This window comes from Sminthopsis crassicaudata, chromosome 5, assembly GCF_048593235.1.
Source record: "Sminthopsis crassicaudata isolate SCR6 chromosome 5, ASM4859323v1, whole genome shotgun sequence".
Taxonomy (NCBI): domain Eukaryota; kingdom Metazoa; phylum Chordata; class Mammalia; order Dasyuromorphia; family Dasyuridae; genus Sminthopsis; species Sminthopsis crassicaudata.
In genome coordinates, this window is record NC_133621.1 from 24089309 (window position 1) to 24108506 (window position 19198).

Sequence of the window (19198 nt, forward strand, 5' to 3'; positions counted from 1 at the left end):
AAGAAGAGCTGGAATTCTGGCAAGATGATTGAGTAAAAACCTCTATTTAAGCCCAGCTTCTCTCTATCAAGGCAAAATATAAGGAATGAAAGAAAAGAATAGCATCACCACTATCATTATCATCAAAAAATAGCAAAGAAAGAATTAGAAAAGACTCATCATAGGAAAAACAGGGGAAGCAGTTTTTAAGAGAGAATGTGTAAACAAGCAAAAAAGGATCCTATTTATCTTGTATATGGTTTGTTTTGCATACACACATACACACACACACACACATACAGATGTACGCACAAACTCTCACACACTCTCACACACATAGCTGTCTCCCCATTCAGATGGTAAGCTCCTTGAGAGTGGAGGCTGTCTTTTGCCTGTTTTTTATATTCCCAGTGCTTATTACAGTTCCTGGCATATAGTAGGCTCTTAATAAATGTTTATTAAATTAGAGGTGGAAAGACCCAACCCAAAGAATACTCACTATTGTTCAAAAGGAAATCAGTGAGCAAACCTGTAATGGAGATGCAACAATTACTACAATACTCCCAAAAATGAGAACAAAGTTAAGAACTTTCAAAAATTGGTTGAAAAGAGTATTAAAAGAATACATAGGATGAAATTAGGGTTCTCAGAGGGAAAAAAAACAAACATCAATGTGTATGAAGAATTTACAACAAATAATGGATTGTTTTTCATAAATACTAGATGCTTTGAAAAAGAGAATGAAATATTTAGAGCACAAAAATTCAGAGGTGAATGAAAAATAAAAAAAACAACAGTAAAATCAATAGGCAAGAAAATTGAAAGGACATATGAGATGTTTATTAGTGAAAGCTTTCACCTTTGAAAGATAATGCAAGAATAATACTTTTCTTCAGAAAACTAGTAAATGACAAATTAAGTCAATATGAAAACCACATTTCAGGAAATCATGTAAGAAAATTGCCCAAACATAGTAGAAAAACCACAAGGATTAATAAAATTTATAGGATGTCAAAAGAGAAAAATTCCTCATTAGATATCCTAAAAATATGATATCCAAGGCTAAAAAATTCCCCATAGAACAACAAACATTTCAGGCAGGAAGAAAAATGTTTTTTTTTTCTCATAAAACAAGGAAAAGCTGTTTAAAATGCCTCAACACTCCTGATTTATATGAAACAAAAGGAAAAATAAGGATATTATTCCAAAAAGTAAAAGAAATTTGTTTGCATCCATGTAATGACACATTCTGTTGAAATTAATAATTCATTATGGATCGAATTTCAATAGTGGGGAGCAGCTTAGGCCATTCTCTTAAAGTAAATCAGAAAAGATAAGCCCTTGTTGACTGTTTTTGAAAATTGCCACATTGTTTGAAGGATATTGGGAAATCCAAGAGAAAATATCTATAGGCAACTTACAATTGTACTAGAGGGAATTCTGAGGTGGGAGGGAGGTATATAAAAGTGACATAGTATTTAATAAATTTTCTGTGGAGATGACAGGTGGGAAAAGCAGAGATTCATAAGATGGACATATAACTCATTCCTGGCCTAGCCACTAGGACTTTTTGTCTTTTTGTCTGTGACCTTATATAGAGGATAGAGAAGAGAGAGTAGAACTCAAATGATTACTAAGATTTCATGGACTTTCTTGAAGGGAGAAAATTCAGAGTATGTGAGACAGTCTTCTTCTTGTGGAGCATATGCCTGAGGAAAGCCTTGTAACAGATTATATCAATAGAAGTGAGTAGTTTAGAAAACTCTTTTGTCTAGGTAGTAGAATATTTTTTGTGCCCATGTCCCAGCCCATGTCCCACTTGAAAAAAGAGAAAGGCTAGGTCACCAAAGATACCTAGTTTGGAAGAATAGGAACAAATGTAAAGAAACATAATATGCTAACCCCGGGATAAATAAGTAATGAGTAAAAAACCCTGGATTCATCTTGAATTCCTGAACTCTGAACTCATAACATTTTCTGTTATGTCACCGGTTGCTGAAGAAATAATTTCCTTTTTTTCTTTTCTTTCTTTCTTTCTTTCTTTCTTTCTTTCTTTCTTTCTTTCTTTCTTTCTTTCTTTCTTTCTTTCTTTCTTTCTTTCTTTCTTTCTTTCTTTCTTTCTTTCTTTCTTTCTTTCTTTCTTTCTTTCTTTCTTTCTTTCTTTCTTTCTTTCTTTCTTTCTTTCTTTCTTTCTTTCTTTCTTTCTTTCTTTCTTTCTTTCTTTCTTTCTTTCTTTCTTTCTTTCTTCCTTTCTTCCTTTCTTCCTTCCTTCCTTCCTTTCTTCCTTTCTTCCTTTCTTCCTTTCTTCCTTTCTTCCTTTCTTCCTTTCTTCCTTTCTTCCTTCCTTCCTCTTCTTCCTTCCTCTTCTTCCTTCCTCTTCTTCCTTCCTCTTCTTCCTTCCTCTTCTTCCTTCCTCTTCTTCCTTCCTCTTCTTCCTTCCTCTTCTTCCTTCCTCTTCTTCCTTCCTCTTCTTCTTCTTCTACTTCTTCTTCTTCTACTTCTTCTTCTTCTACTTCTTCTTCTTCTACTTCTTCTTCTTCTACTTCTTCTTCTTCTTCTTTTCTTTTCTTGTTTTTGGCTGGAAGTATGTACTTTATCTACTGAACCATCTAGCTGTCACAAGAAATAAAATTTCTGAGAGTGAGACTTCCCAGCAGGTCTTTTTTTTTTTGTAATCTATTTAAATTTTTTTTAATTAATTAAGTATTTAACAATTACATTTAAAAAATTTAACAATGATAAAAAAATTAATTCCAAATTCTCTCTTTTCTCCTTCTCCCTGAGAAGATAAGTAATTTGATATTAATTATATATGAAAAGTCATCTAAAAGATCTTTCCATATTAGTCAGACAAAAAAAAAAATAAAGAAAATAATTTAAAAAATTAAAGTATGCTTCAATCTGCATTTAGACTTTGTCAATCCTTTTGAGGTGGATAAGCATCATGAGTCCTAGTGAATTGTCTTGGATCAATATCTTGATCAGAGTAGCTTAAGTCATTCACAGTTGGTTATCCTTAACATTGCTCTTACTTCTGGTTCTGCTTACTTTACCTTGTATGAATTCATATAAATCTTAGTTTTTTTCTTTCTGAAATCCTCTTGCTCATCATTTCTTATAATACAACATTCCTTCACAATCATATGCCAAAACTTGTTCAACTATTCTCTAACTTATGAGCATCCCATTGACTTCTAATTCTTTTCCACTACAAAAAGAAATTTTATAAATATTTTTGTTCAAATAAGTCCTTTGCCCTTTTCTTTGATCTCTTTAGGATACAGTCTAGAAGTGGTATTGCTGGATCAAAAGATATGCACAATTTTGTAGCTCTTTTGGTGTAGTTCCTAGGTTCTCCAGGTTGTTTGGATTAATTCACCAATAGTGCTCCACCAATAGAGCGTTTGTACCCTAACTTTTCCACATCTCTACCAGCATTTGTCATTTATTTTCTGTCATATTATTCAATCTAATTAGAATGAGATGGTACCTGAGTGTTGTTTTATCAATAGTAATTGAATTTTTTTTCATGTGACTATTTATCTCTTCTTCTAAAACTGCCTATTCATATCCTTTCACCATTTACCAACTGGAGAATGACTTTTTAAAATAAATTTGTCTTAGTTTTCTATATATTAGAGGGATGAAGCACTTTATTAGAGAAGCTTACTGTAAAAATTTCCCCAGTTTCCTATTCTCCTTCTAATTTTGTTTCCATTAAATTTTGCTTATGCAAAAATATTTTAATTTAACATAATCAAAGTTATCCATTTCACTTCCAATGATTCTTTCTATCTCATTTCACCATAAACTCTTTCCCTTATCGATAAAATTTGACAAGTACATTTTCTCTTAATTTAATTTATAATATGGTGTGAAATCTGGAGCTGCTAGATAATTTTCCTTCACATTTTTTTTCCTTTGATTCCTTTGGCATTCTTGACCTTTTGTACTTCAGATGATTTTTAAAAAATAGTTCTATAAAATAATTCCTCGGACATTTAGTGAGCAAATTATTAGTAATAAATGAAAAAAAATAAATTAACTTTGATTCATTCTTTTTATAATGTTGACTCAGTCTAACCATGAGTAATAATGTCTTTATTTATATGAAAAGTTTTTGTAATTGTGTTCATATAGTCTCTGCATTTGTCTAGGCATATAGATTCTTTAGTCTTTTATCATTTTTGCAGTTATTTCAAATGAACTTTCTTTTTCTATCTCTTGCTACTGGACTTTCTTAGTAATGTATAGAAATGTTGATGATTTGTGTGGCTTTATCTTATATCCTGAAATTTTCCAAAAGTTCAGCTAGGCTTTTAGTTGATTCCTTAGTATTCTCTGAGTATAGTTTTACTTTTTATTGCTTATTTGTATTCTTTTAATTTCATTTTTTTCTAATCTTATTGCTATAGTTGGCATTTCTAATACATTACTGAATGATACGGTACATTTTTACTTTATTCTTGTTCTTATTGGAAAGAGTTCAAGTTTATCTCTATTACAAATAATGCTGGCTATTGTTTTTAGATAGCTATTTTGAAAAAAGGCTCCATTAATTCCTATGTTTTTTTAGTATTTTTAATAGAAAGTCTGTTGTATTATATCACTTTTTCTGCAATAATTGGCATAATCATATGTTGTGTTTCTTATTGATGTGATAAATTATGCTGATAATTGTGTCTTTTTCTTTTTAAAAATATAGTTATTGAGAAAGCTAGTTGATGTAGTGGATAGAGCACCAGTCCTGAAGTCAGGAGGATCAGAATTCAAATCTGCCTCAGACACTTAATACTGACTCTGTACAAGTCACTTAACTCTAATTGTCTCACCAAAAATAAAAAAAAAAAAAACCAATAATCATTAAGACTTACTTACTATTTTATATTTAAAAAATTCTTCTTTTTAATTTATGGAATAAAAGAAGCATTTCTATACAGAGTATAATAAGATGATCAAGTATAAAATTATAAATCTATTATGTGCAATTTGCTCTTCCTTTCAAATATATAATAAAGTTATTATATTAACTTTCCCTCCCCGAGTTGCCCACCATTAGACACAAATAGATACACACACATACACACACAAACACACATGTAAAATTATTCTATATGTACTTTTATTTGTCAGTTATTTCTCAATGCAATTAGCATCTTTTTTCATACGTCCTTTATAATTAATTTGGCTATCTACAAGAGTCAAAATGACATTCACTCAAACTCACTCTTAACACAATATTGATTTTACATGTATACAATATTCTCTTGCTTCTGCTCATTTTGTTTTTTCTTATTTTATGAAAGTTCATGCTTTTCTAAGATCATTGACTTGTTCAGCTATTCCCCAATTGACAAGCATCCCTGCAATTTATAGTTTTTTTGCACCACAAAGAGAAAGGCTATACACATTTCTGAGCATATAGATTCTTTTACTTTTTAGCAATCATTTTTAGACATATACATAATAGTGGTATTGCTATGTCAAAGGGTTTAGGTAGTTTAATAACCCTTTAGATATAATTCCAGATTGCTCTCAAAAATGGTTGACTCATTTGACTCATTTCATAATTCCAACAATGAATTAGTGTCTTGATTTCTTCACATCTCCTTCAACACTTGTCATTTTCTCTTTCACTCATTTTAGCTAATTTGATAGATATAAAATGATATCTCAAGGTTATTTTAATTTACATTTCTCTAATCAAAAATTAGTTAGTCCATTTTTTTATATGACTATGAATTATTTTGGTTTCTTTATTGGGAAACTGCCTGTTCATATCCATTGTCCATTTATCAATTTGGGAATGACCCATATTCTTATAGATTTGACAAAGTTCCTAATATATTTGAGATATGAGGCCTTTATTTGAGAAACTGTCTATAAATTCCCCTTTCCACTCCTATTTTCTGCTTTCCTTCTGATATAATTTTTTAAATTTAATGTAATTGAAACTATCCATTTTACACCTAATTATACTTTCCATTTCTTGTTTATTCATAAGTTGTTCACCTAACAACAAGTCTGAGAAGTAATGTTCAAATTTTCTTATAATATCTCCATATCTAGGATGTGTATTCATTCTAAACTATGTTGACAAATGGTGTAAGATATTGGTCTATGACCTGTTTCTGCTGCTCTGCTTTCCACTTTTCCTGACTTTTTTTTTTTTTTTTTTTTACCAAATAATGCATTGTCATTCCAAAATTCAAAGTATTTACACTTGTAAAATATAAAAGTTGCCATACTTATTTGCTGCTGTAAATTGTATGTCTATTCTGTGCCATTGATCTTTTTATTTCTTAGCTAGTACCAGATAGTTTTGATTATTATTACCTTATAATATTTATTATATTAAACTTCTTTCCTTTAACTTTTTAGAAGTTCCTTTGAAATTTTTTTAATACTTTTTCTAAATTTGAACCACCCTTTCAATCCTACTATAAGTCATATCTCTTCATTGTTATACTTTTGGTGACATAATTATGTAATTTTCTTGCTAACATTCTATTTAAAATTTTTACATCGGTATTAAGGAAATTGGCTTAAAGTTTTCTTTTTCTGTTTTTGCTTTCCTTTGTTTAGATATAAAACTATATTTGTATCATAAAAGGAATTTTGTGGAACTCATTGTTTGCTTAGTTTTTGAATAGTTTATATAGTATTGGGATTAATGGTTCCTTAAATGTTCTGTAGAATTTGCTTGTAAATCCATCTAGTCTGTGGATTTTTTCTTAGGGAGTTCATTTATAAATTTTTTGATTTAATTTTAAAGATAGTGTTATTTTAATATTGTATTTCTTCTGTCAATTATGACAGTTTATATTTTTGGAAATATTCATCTATTTTTCTTAGATGATCAGTTTTACTTTCGTATAACTGGACAAAATGCCTCCTGATATTTGCTTTAATTTCATCTTAATTAGTGCTGCAATCATTCTTCACTGTTTATAATTATAATTTTGTTTTCTTCTTTCTTTTTAAAAAATCAACTTAAACAATAGTATATATTTTAATAAAACCAGTTTCTAGTTTTACTTATTAATTTTATGGTTTTTAATTTTAATTTTATTAATATCTCCTTTGGTTTATAGGATTTTCATTTTCATTTGCTTAATTGGGGATTTTTAATTTTTTTTCTTTGATAATTTATTTTAAAGTTCCATGTCCAATTCATTGACTTGCTATTTCTCTTTTATGATGTATTTATTTAGAAATACAAATTCTTTTTAAAATACTATTTTGACTGCATCCAGCAAATTTTGTTATGCTGTGCTATTGCTGTCATTTTCTTTAATGAAATTATTGTTTCTATGATTTTGTTCTTTGATTCATTCTTTAGGATTAATTATTTTCTTTCTGATTAATTTTAAAATTATACTTTCATGGCTTTTTATTAAATATATTTTATGGAATTATTGTTTGAAAAAAAGGTTTATTTCATATTTCTGCTTTTCTGCATTTGGTTGTTTTTCATTCCTTAATACATATTTAGTTTTTGTTATGTGCCATGACAAAAAGTATACTATTTTCTATTCCTATTGATTTTTTTTTCCAGAGGTCTATCATATCTCTTGATATTCGTGACTCTTTGTTCTTTAGATTAATTTTGTTATTATTTTTTCTAGATTACTGGATAACTTTTTGGTAGTTTGATTGGTATGGCACTGAATAGGTAAATTAGTTTAGGCAGAACTGTCATTTTAATTATATTGGTTTGATCTACCCATGAACAATTGTTATTTTTCCATTTTTTTTTTTAGATCTGACTTTACTTGTGTGAAAAGTATTTTGTAGTTGTGTTCATATAGTTCCTGGGTTTGCCTTGGTGCTGACAACTAAAAGAGGAAGAGCTAGAACAGAAAGAGTATTATAGATCAATTTCCTTAATGAATATTGATGCAAAAATTTTGAACAAAATGCTAGTAAAGCAATTAGAAGAATATATCACAAGGATCATACACATACATATGATAGAATTTTGGTAGGATTCTGCCTACTTTGAAATAATTTATATTTGTATTGGAATTAATTATTCTTTTGTTTAAATTCACTCCTGAAATTATCTTACTTTGATAAGTTTCCTGTTTCCTATGGTGTTTATTAATTGCTGGTTAAATTTCTTTTTATAAGATGGGGTTGTTTAGGCTTTCTATTTCCTGATCTGTTAATCTAGGTAATTTACATTTTTGTAAATATTTATCAATTTCACCCAGATTGTCAGATTTATTAGCATGTAATTGGGAAAAATATTTCCTAATTATTGTTTTAGTTTCTTCTTTACAGTTGATTATTTTGCCCTTTTCATTTTTGATGCTGGACATTTGGTTTTCTTCCTTTTTAAAACCTAACCAATGATTTATCTATGTTATTGTTTTTTTTTTTTCAATAAAATGAGCTCTGAGATTTATTTATTAGTTCAAACTGCACTCTTTACTTGCACTCTTATTAATTCAAGATTCCAATTTTGGTGCTCAATTGGGAAATTTTAATTTGTTCTTTTTCAAGCTTTTAAAAGTTGTATGCCCTATTTATTGGTCTGTTTTTTTTTTCCATTTTCTTGACACAATAATTTAGAGAAATAAATGTTTCCCTGGTACTTCTTTGCCTGCATTCCATAATTTTTGGTATGTTGTCTCTTTATTGTCATTCTCTTTCATGAAATTATTGATTTTTCTGATTTGTTCTTTGATCTATTTTTTCTTTAGGATTAGATTATTTAGTTTCCAATTAATTTTAATCTATTTTCCCATTGCTCTCTATTTAATGTATTTTATTGCACTATTATCTAAGAAGGACATATTTAATATTTTTGCCTTTTTACATTTGATTTTGGGGTTTTTAATGCCCTATTACATGTCTATTTTTGTGTGGGTGCCAAATGCTTCAGAGAAAAAAAGTATATTCATTTTTGTTTCCAATCAATTTTATCCCATGATTTGGCATAACAAACATATTATTATTATTATCCTTAATTTCTTTCTTGCTTATTTTGATTTGATTTGTTGTATTCTGAGAATGGACAGCTGAAGTCCCACACTAGTACAATTTTGCTGTCTATTTTTTTCCTGTAACTCAATAATAAATTCTCCTTTTAGAATTTGGAAGCTATACCACTTGGTGCATGTATGTTTAATGTTGCTATTGCTTCATTGTCTATGGCATCTTTTCTCAAGATGTAGTTTCCTTCTTTATCTTTCATAATTAGATACACTTTTGCTTTTGCCTTGTTTGACATCAAAATTGTTACCCCTGTTTTTTTAGATATCAGCTGAAGCAAGTAATTTCTTCTCCATTTCCTTACCTTTGTTCTGTATGTATAATCTGCTTTGCATATAGTTCTTGTTTTTTTTAAATTAATTTTATAATTATAATTTTTGACATTACATATGCATGTGTAATTATTTTTTTACAACATTATCCCTTGGATTCATTTTCCCAGAATTTTCCCTCCCTCTATTCCCTCCCCTAGATGACAGGCAATCCCATACATATTAAATGTGTTACAGTATAACCTAGATACAATATATGTGTGTAAATCCAATTTTCTTGTTGCATGGTAAGAATTGGATTCCGAAGGTATAAGTAATCTGTGTAGAAAGGCAGTAGTGCAAATAGTTTACATTCAATTCCCAGTGTTCCTTCTCTGGGTGTAGCTGTTTCTGTCCATCATTGATCAACTGGAAGTGAATTGGATCTTCTTTATGTTGAAGATATCCACTTCCATCAGAATACATCTTCATACAGTATTGTTGTTGAAGTGAATAGTGATCTCCTGGTTTTGCTTATTTCACTCAGCATCAGTTCATGTAAGTCTCTCCAAACCTCTCTGTATTCATCCTGCTGGTCATTTCTTACAGAGCAATAATATTCCATAATGTTCATATGCCATTATTTACTCAACCATGCTCCAAGTCATGGACAGCCATTCGTTTTCAAGTTTCTAACCACTACAAAAAGAGCTGCCACAAACATTTTGGCACATATAGGTCCCTTTCCCTTCTTTAGTATTTCTTTGGGATATAAGCCCAGTAGTAGCAATGCTGGAACAAAGGGTATGCACAGTTTGATAACTCTTTGGGCATGGTAGTAAATTGCTCTCCAGAATGGATGCATTCTTTTGCAACTACAGCAACAATGCATCAGTGTTCCAGTTTTCTCACATCCTCTCCAACATTCATTATTATTTGTTCCTGTCATCTTAGCCAATCTGACAGGTGTGTAGTGTTATCTCAGAGTTATCTTAATTTGCATTTTTCTTATCAATAGTGATTTGGAACACTTTCATATGAGTGGATATAGTTTCAATTTCATCATCTGAGTATTTTCTGTTCATATCCTTTGACCATTTATCAATTGGAGAATAGTTTGATTTCTTATAAATTAGGGTCAGTTCTCTATATATTTTGGAACTGAGGCCTTTATCAGAACCTTTAATTGTAAAAATATTTTCCCAATTTGTTACTTACCTTCTAATCTTGTTTGCATTAGTTTTGTTTGTACAAAAGCTTTTTAATTTGATGTAATCAAAATCTTCTATTTTGTGATCAATAATGATCTCTAGTCTCCTTTGGTCATAAATTCCTTCCTCCTCCACAGGTCTGAGAGGTAGACTATCCTCTGTTCCTCTAGTCTATTTATTATCTCATTCTTTATGCCTAAATCATGGACCCATTTTGATCTTATCTTGGTATATGATGTTAAGTGTGGGTCCACATCTAATTTCTGCCATACTAATTTCCGATTTTCCCAACAGTTTTTTTCAAATAATGAATTTTTATCCCACATGTTGGTATCTTTGGGTTTGTCAAACACTACATTGCTATAATTGTACCCTATTTTGTCCTGTTTACCTAATCAGTTCCATTAATTGACTAGTCTATTTCTTACTCAATATCAAATTGTTCTGGTGACTGCTGCTTTATAATATAGCTTTAGATCAGGTACAGCTAGACCATCTTCATCTGACTTTTTTTTTTCATTAATTCCCTTGAAATTCTCGACCTCTTATTCTTCCATATGAATTTTGTTATTATTTTTTCTAGGTCATTAAAATAGTTTCTTAGGAGTCTGATTGGTATAGCATTAAATAAATAGATAAGTTTGGGGAGCATTCCCATCTTTATTATATTCACTTGGCCTATCCAAGAGCAATTAATGTCTTTCCAATTATTTAAATCTGACTTTATTTTTGTGGCAAGTGTGTCATAATTTTGCTCATATAATTCCTGACTTTTCTTTGGTAGATGGATTCCCAAATATTTTATACTCCCAACATTTGTTTGGAATGGAATTTCTGTTTGTATCTCTTGCTGTTGCATTTTGTTGGTGATATATAAAAATGCTGAGGATTTATGTGGATTTATTTTGTATCCAGCAACTTTGCTAAAGTTGTGAATTATTTCTAATAACTTTATTAGAATCTCTGAGGTTCTCCAAGTATACCATCATATCATCTGCAAAGAGAGATAGTTTGATTTGCTCATTACCTACTCTTATTCCTTTAATCTCTTTCTTCACTCTTATTGCTGAGGCTAGCATTTCTAATACAACATTGAATAGTAATGGTGATAGTGGGCAACTTTGTTTCACTCCTGATCTTACTGGGAAAGGGTCCAGTTTATCTCCATTACATATTATTCTTACTGACTGTCTTAAATATATGCTCCTGACTATTTTAAGGAATAGTCCATTTATTCCTATACTCTCAAGTGTTTTTAGTAGGAATGGATGTTGTATTTTACCAAATGTTTTTTTCTGCAGCTATTGAGATGATCATATGGTTTTTATTAATGTGATTATTAATATGGTCAATTATACTAATAGTTTTCCTAATATTAAACCAACCCTGCATTCCTGGTATAAATCCTACTTGATCATAGTGTATTATATTGAGGATGATTTTCTGAAGTCTTTTTGCTAATATCTTATTTAAGATTTTAGCATCAATATTCATTAAGGAAATTAGTCTATAGTTTTCTTTCTCACTTTTTGATCTACCTGGTTTAGGTATCAGTACCATGTCGGTGTCATAAAAGAAGTTTGACAGGAGTCCTTCATCCCCTATTTTTTCAAATAGTCTATATAACATTGGGGCTAATTATTCATTAAATGTTTTGTAGAATTCACATGTAAATCCATCTGGTCCTAGGGATTTTTTCCTGGGGAGTTGATTAATAGCTCTTTCTATTTCTTTTTCTGAAATGGGACTATTTAAGCAGTTTACCTCCTCTGTTAATCTAGGAAGCCAATATTTTTAGAGGTAGTCTCCATTTCACTGACGTTGTCAAATTTTTTGGCATAAACTTGGGCAAAGTAACTCCTTATTATTTCTCTAATTTCCTCTTCGTTAGTGGAAAGATCCCCTTTTCATTTTTAAGACTAACAATTTGATTTTTCCTTTTTCTGATCAGAATAACCAAAGGTTTATCTATTTTATTGGATTTTTCATAAAATTTATTAATTCAATAGTTTTTTTTTTACTTTCAATATTATTGATTTCTCCTTTTAATGTTAGAATTTCAAGTTTAGTTTTTAATTGGGGTTTTTAAATTTTGTCTTTCTTTAGCTTTTTAAGTTGCAGGCCCAATTCATTGATCTTCTCTTTCTCTATTTTATTCAAGTAAGTTTCTAAAGATATATAATTCCCCTAATTACGGTTTTAGCTGGATCCCATAAATTTTGGTATGATGTCTCATTGTTGTCATTATCTTGGGTGAAATTATTAATTGTTTCTATAATTTGCTGTTTCACCCAATCACTTTTTAAGATGAGATTATTTAGTTTCCAATTACTTTTTGGACTATTTACCCCTAACGTCTTGTTGAATGTAGTTTTTATTGCATTGTGATCTGAGAAGAAGGAATTTACTATTTCTGCCTTCCTGCATTTAATTTTGAGGTCTTTATGTCCCAATATATAATCAATTTTTGTATGTGTTCCATGAATTGCTGAGAAAAAATTATACTTCTTTCTATAACCATTCAGTTTTCTCCAAACTTCTGAACCCCTTCCCCAGTATTTACTTTATGGACCTACTTGTGATGCACAGCCCTCCCTTTTTAGTATCCCTCCCCCTTCCTTTTAAGTCCCTTCCCCTTTCTTGTACTCTTCACTTATTCCCCTTTTCCTTTTCCCTTTTCCTCTCCCCCTTTATAATGAGGTGAAAGAGAATTCTCTGAAAAACAAATATGTCAATTATTTACTCTTTGAGCCTACTCTGAAGAGAGTAAGATTCACACGTTTCTCTCCCTCTCTAAATTCCCTCAGATGTGGTAAGTTTTCTATGCCTTTTCCTGGGATGTAGTTTCCCTCTTTTTATCTCTCCTTTCCTTTTTTTTCTGATCTTATCCCCTTCCCTTTACTACTTCCCTTTTTTATATTATATCAGTAAAATCAAAATATCCATGTCGAGTTTTTGTATATCCACAACAGAGATACAGTTCTCAAGACTTCTTTTTACCTTTTTTCTGCTTCTCTTGAGTCTTGTGGATGTAGATCAATTTTTTTGTTTAAGTCTGGTTTTTTTCTTAGAAACAAAAGGAATTCCTCTGTTTCAATAAATGATCATCTCCTTCTATGGAAGTAAATGCTAAACTTAGCTGGGTAGTTTATTCTTGATTGCAGTCCTAGTTCTTTTGCATTTTGGACCATCAGGTTCCAGGCCTTTCGATCCTTTAATGTGGAGGCAGCCAGATTTTGAGTAACCCTTATTATGGCACCTTGATATTTGAATTTTTTTCCTAGCTGCTTACAGTATTTTTCCTTAGTTTGGTGGTTCTGCAGGTTAGCCACAATGTTCCCTGGAGTTCTTTTTTTTAGGGTCTTTTTCAGAAGGTATTTGATGCATTCTTTCAATGCTTATTTTCCCTTCTGTTTCTATTATCTCTGGACAGTTCTCTTTGATGATTTCCTGTAAAATAGAATCTTTTTTCATCATAATTTTCGGGAAATCCAATGATCCTCAGATTATCTCTCCTAGATCTATTTCCCAGGTCTATAGATTTTCCCAGTAAATATTTGACATTATTCTCCAGCTTTTCATTTTTTTATGTTTGACTGATTCTTGGTTTCTCAATGAATCATTCATTTATATTTGTACAGTCCTGATTTTTAATGAGTTATTTTCTTCATTCAGATTTTTTAGTTCTTTTTGTATATGTTCTTTTGTATACACATATTGAGTTTTTAAATGAATTATTTTGCTCTGTTGAATTTTTTTCCATTTCACTATTTTTTTAGTGAGTTATTTTCTTTTTCCAAATCACAAATCCTACTTTCTTGGGAATTTTTTATCTTTTCCAATTCAGAAATCCTACTTTTCTGTGATTTTTTTAACCTTCCGTAATTCACAAATTTTGTTTCCCTGAACCTCCTGTGAATTCTTTATTTTTTCCAACTCAAATTTCAGGAAGTTGTTATTCTCTATCATAGCTTCTCTTCCCTTTCCCCATTTTCCTTCAACCTCTCTTAACTTTTTAATAGTCTCTTCTAGGAGAGAGTTATGTTATGGGGGCAGGTATCATTCCTCTTTAGGGTGTTATCTGGAGACTCTCTGCTGTTAGCCTCCTGGAGGGTGGATACCCATTCTTTCTCTATATAGAAGGTATCAATTGTTCTCTTCAGTTTCTTCCTCTTTGTTAATACTCTGTGGGAGGTCTGACCTTGGGTAGGACATTTATCAGCTTCCTCCCAGATGGGGATAGGATGCAGCAATCCTGTGACTGGGCTGAGAGAGAGCTCAGGGAAAGGGTTCCCCTCCCCCCCGAGAAATGATTTAGAAGTAGTTATCATGGCTGTGTTGTGAGGAGTGCCCAGTGAAGGACCCCCGCTGTGTGGCCTAGCAACTGCCCTGAGACTAGAGGCTGAACAGTAAAAGCATCACAAATCCCAGCCAAAGCCTCCAGTGGGGCTGTGGATATTAGCAGCTGACAGGAAATGCTCCTGGGCTCAAACTGGAAGTATCTGCCTAGAAAGCACAGTCCCTGCTGTGAAGGTTCTGCTACTATGGGAGTTCTGCTGTTGCTGGAGTTTCCCTACTGGGAGAATTCCACTGCTTCAGGCTGAGTCCCGGACTATGTGGATTAGAGGCTGCCCCAGGCTGTGTCCCTGCTGTTCAGGTTCTTAATTGCCCCAAGAAAAAGCCCCAGACAATAGCAGGCAGCTGCACAGCTGTGTGGAAATCTGTGTTAGGTCACTTCTGGTTTGGGGTGATTATATTTTCTGGCTTTTTGCTTTAAAGTGGCTTTGATTTCTCTTCTGATCTGCTGTTTTATAAGCAGAGTAATCAGCCTATGCCAGATTCTTCTATTTCAGTGGCTTCTCTGATTCCAGAGTTCTCCCCAACCCATTTGGCACAGTGTGCTAGCCCCTAGTCCAACCCTATCTGTGCTGATCTTTTTTTTTCCTCCCCTAGGAACCAATCTTTTCTGTTGAAATTCCAGAATCTCTTCCGCTGGTAAGTTGTACTTCTAATCCTTGTGGTTTTTATCAGTCCAGTGTTATTTTTGAGGCTTATTTAACTAGTTGGTATTGAGAGAATAAGGGAGCTTAGAAATTCACGTGTATTTTCTCCGCCATCTTGGTTCTGCCCCCACATATATTTCTGGTAAGCGATGTATTGTAAGATTCTATTTTTAATCCCCTGTGTGATCTGTTTATGTTTTATATGAGTTTATCCCATTAATATTCATAGTTATGATAACTGTGTATATTTCTCTCCATCCTATTCTTTCTCCTATTTGTCCTCTTTCCCCTTTCACCACTCACAAATATTTTGTGTCTGTCTAACACGTCCCCTGATCTGTCCTCTCTTTATGATTCCCCATACTCTTTACTTAATCTCCTCCCCTCCTACTTTCCTGTCAGGCAAGATAGGTTTCTATATTCAACTGATTGTATGTATTATTCCTTCTTTGAGCCAATACCAGTGAGAATAAGGTTCAGATATTCTTCATTCTCTATCCTCTCAACTTTTCTACATTGTAATCAGTATTTTGAGCTTCTTCATGTGAAATAATTTATAAGTCTACCTCTCCCTTCTTTTTATACTCAGTGTACTCCTGTTTCTCATCCTTTAATTTGTTTTCATGTCATTCTCTCTAATTCACCTCATATTCACTCTCTTGTCAATGTATATGACCTTTAGCTGTGTAATTAGTGATAAGATTATTAATAATTATGTCTTATTTTTACCATATGGGATGTTTAACTCTATTGAATCTCTAAAGTTTCCTTTTCCCTTTTAACCTGTTTATGCTTCTTATGCATCTTGATATTGGAGATTACATTTTTTATTTAATCTGATTTTCTCTTAGGAAAGCTTAAAATCTTTTTATTTTGTTGAATCACCATTTTTTCCTTTGAGGTTTTATGCTTGATTTTTTTGGGTAACTTATGCTAGCTCCTTTACTTTTGTGAATATCACATTCCATGACCTCTAGTCTTGGAATGTTGCTGCTGCCATGTCCTACATAATCCTAATTGTGATTCCCTGATATTTGAGTTGTTTCTTTTTGGCCATTTGCAACATTTTTCCTTGATCTGATAATTCTGGAAGTTGACTATTATGTTCTTTGGAGTTTTCATTTTGGGATCTCTTTCCTGAGGTGTTTGGTGGATTTTTTCAATACTTACTTTGCTCTCTTGATCCAGGACATCAGGGAAGTTTTCTTTGATATTTTCTTGAAAGATGTTGCCCACATTCTCCATATTATGGCTTTCAGATAGCCCAATGATTCTGATATTGTATCTTCTGAATCAATTTTCCAGGCAAGTTGTTTTACCCCCACTAAGATATTTTACATATGCTTCTATTTTTTCATTTTTTGATTGATTTTGGCGTCCCATAGAGTCATTGGCTTCCACTCATTCAATTCTATGTTTTAAGGTGTTGTTTTCTTCAATTAGCTTTTGTATTTTCTTTTCTATTTGGTCAACTGTACTCTTTAAGGAGATGCTTACTTTAGTGGATTTTTATATCTCTTTTTGCATTAGGTTATTTCAACTTTAGGAGCAATTTTCTATGCTGTTGATTCTTTTTTCATAATTCTTTGGACTTGAGACCACTTCCCATTTTTCTTTGGTGTTTTGTCCATAGTGATTTGCTATTGTTGCCCTTTCCTGGGTTTATGATTTCCTCTTTTTTTGTCACCATAATAAATTTCTATGGTATGATTTTTGTTATTGTTATTTTTTGCTCATTTTTTGGGGGAGGGAGATGTAGATATTTTTTCCATTTAAATTTTAGCTCTGCTCCCTGGAGTAGTGTTTCAGGCTTCTTGTATCAGTGGGCTATAGGTTCTGGTTGGTTACCTAGTGCCTCCTGATGATGTGAGATGTGGCTAGCACTATTGGAGGGTATAGGGACATGGCAACTTATGTGCTACTGAGCTGAGATCAAAGTGTCTGGCATGTGCTGAGATGGTGAAACTTCTGTACTTCCTTGGGAGCTAAGCTGACATATATGGCAGTCTGGCTAATGAAGGATCAAGTCTTGCTGTTTGAAGTATTTTCTCTTTGACAGAAAATACTGGACTGGTTACATTAGTCCTCAGAGTTTTTATTTTGGGGATTCTTTCAATTTCTATTTTTCCCTCTGCCTCTGAAATATTGGGTCAGTTTTCCTTGATAATTTCTTGAAAGATGATGTCTAGACTCTCTTTGAAAAAATCATGAATTTAAGGTAATCCAATAATTCTTAAATTATCTTTCCTTAGGATTGGGCTTTGTGGTACTTCTGGAGAGAAAATCTGGGTTGGTACTATTACTACTTTATTATTGTTGTTTCAGAACCTCAGAGATGTGCTAGAAACTTACAAATTTTCAATGTTTGCAAGAGATCTGATTCAGGAGAATGATTGATGATTTTCCCTTAGTTTTGAGATTATTTGCTATTTCATGTTTCTAGTTCTGAGCTCTAGGTTAAAACAAAACAAGTCTGATGTCTTCTACATTACTATTCAATACTTGAAGTTAACTATCTTGTCCTTTATGAGTCTTATTTTTAGTCTAAACATCTCCAGTTCTTTCAACCAGCCCTCATATGGCAGTCAAGTCCACTCAAAACACCTTACCATCAAGGTTACCCTCCAATGAACATCCTTTAGCTTAACAATGAGAAGTATGAATGATAGCAGAGAAGATTATAAATGAGAAAACAGAGAAAAAATCAAACAAGTTGATTTAAGGCATTTGGGTTAATGATCAAAAGAGGAAGGGGTGGGCTTGTAGAAGGAGACAATGATCAGAATAACATAGACAAAATAAACTCTAGGGGAGCTAAGAAAGATTATAAAAAACAAAAACTTTACTATAATGACTTTGACAACAATGAATCAAAATTTGTCAATAAATGAATAAGAAAGGAGACCAAGTCAAAAATAAAACCCAAGTTGTTCTGTGTAAAAAATAAGAACATGAAGGAACATGAAATACTGAGATAACATTTGTTATAGTTTGGAGGATTTAAAAAATAATAATAATTCCATAGAAGCATAGTATCCTGGAAATGGAAAGTTGGAAAGAATTTCCTAGGGTTACTGTTAGGATTACAAGATGAGAACTCAAGTTGTCTGGGCAATTCTCTAGCTCAGAATTCACACCTTTAGTTCCGGCCTTTAGGGGTAGTTTACATCTTTGAACTTCTAAAAAGGAGTTCTGAAAAGGACTTTACACAACTTTTAAAAGGAGCAAGTTCATTGGTTGAAGTAATTTTCCCACAAGCCCCTGAGTTCTCACATGCCCCTTTAAAAAGAGCAAATTCATTGGTTGAAGTAATTTCTCACAAGCCCCATTGAATTCTCATAACAATCTCTGCTAGGATAAAAGAGGAGGGCAGGAGGGCAAGGAGTTAGTCTACTCTGGGACAGAGTTAGGACAGCACTATGGAGGAAGTTGAGTCTAGTCTAGAATTGAGTTGAGATGGCAGTCCCCAAGGACAACTTAGAGACAACCAGATCTTTACAATTCTGGACCTTTACAGGTGACAATGAGTTATCCCATCTTTGTGTTATGATCCATAATGAGCAGTATCGCACTACCTTCCTAGATGCCCATTTCATTTTTCCACCATGTAACTGATAGGAAATTTGTCCTACATTAAGCCTAAGTCAGTCTCCACCTACTGCTTCTAGTTCTGATTTTGAGGGCCCAACAAAATGAAATTTTTCTTCCAAATTCCAGTCCTTCAAATACTTGAACAAACCCTATTCAAATACTT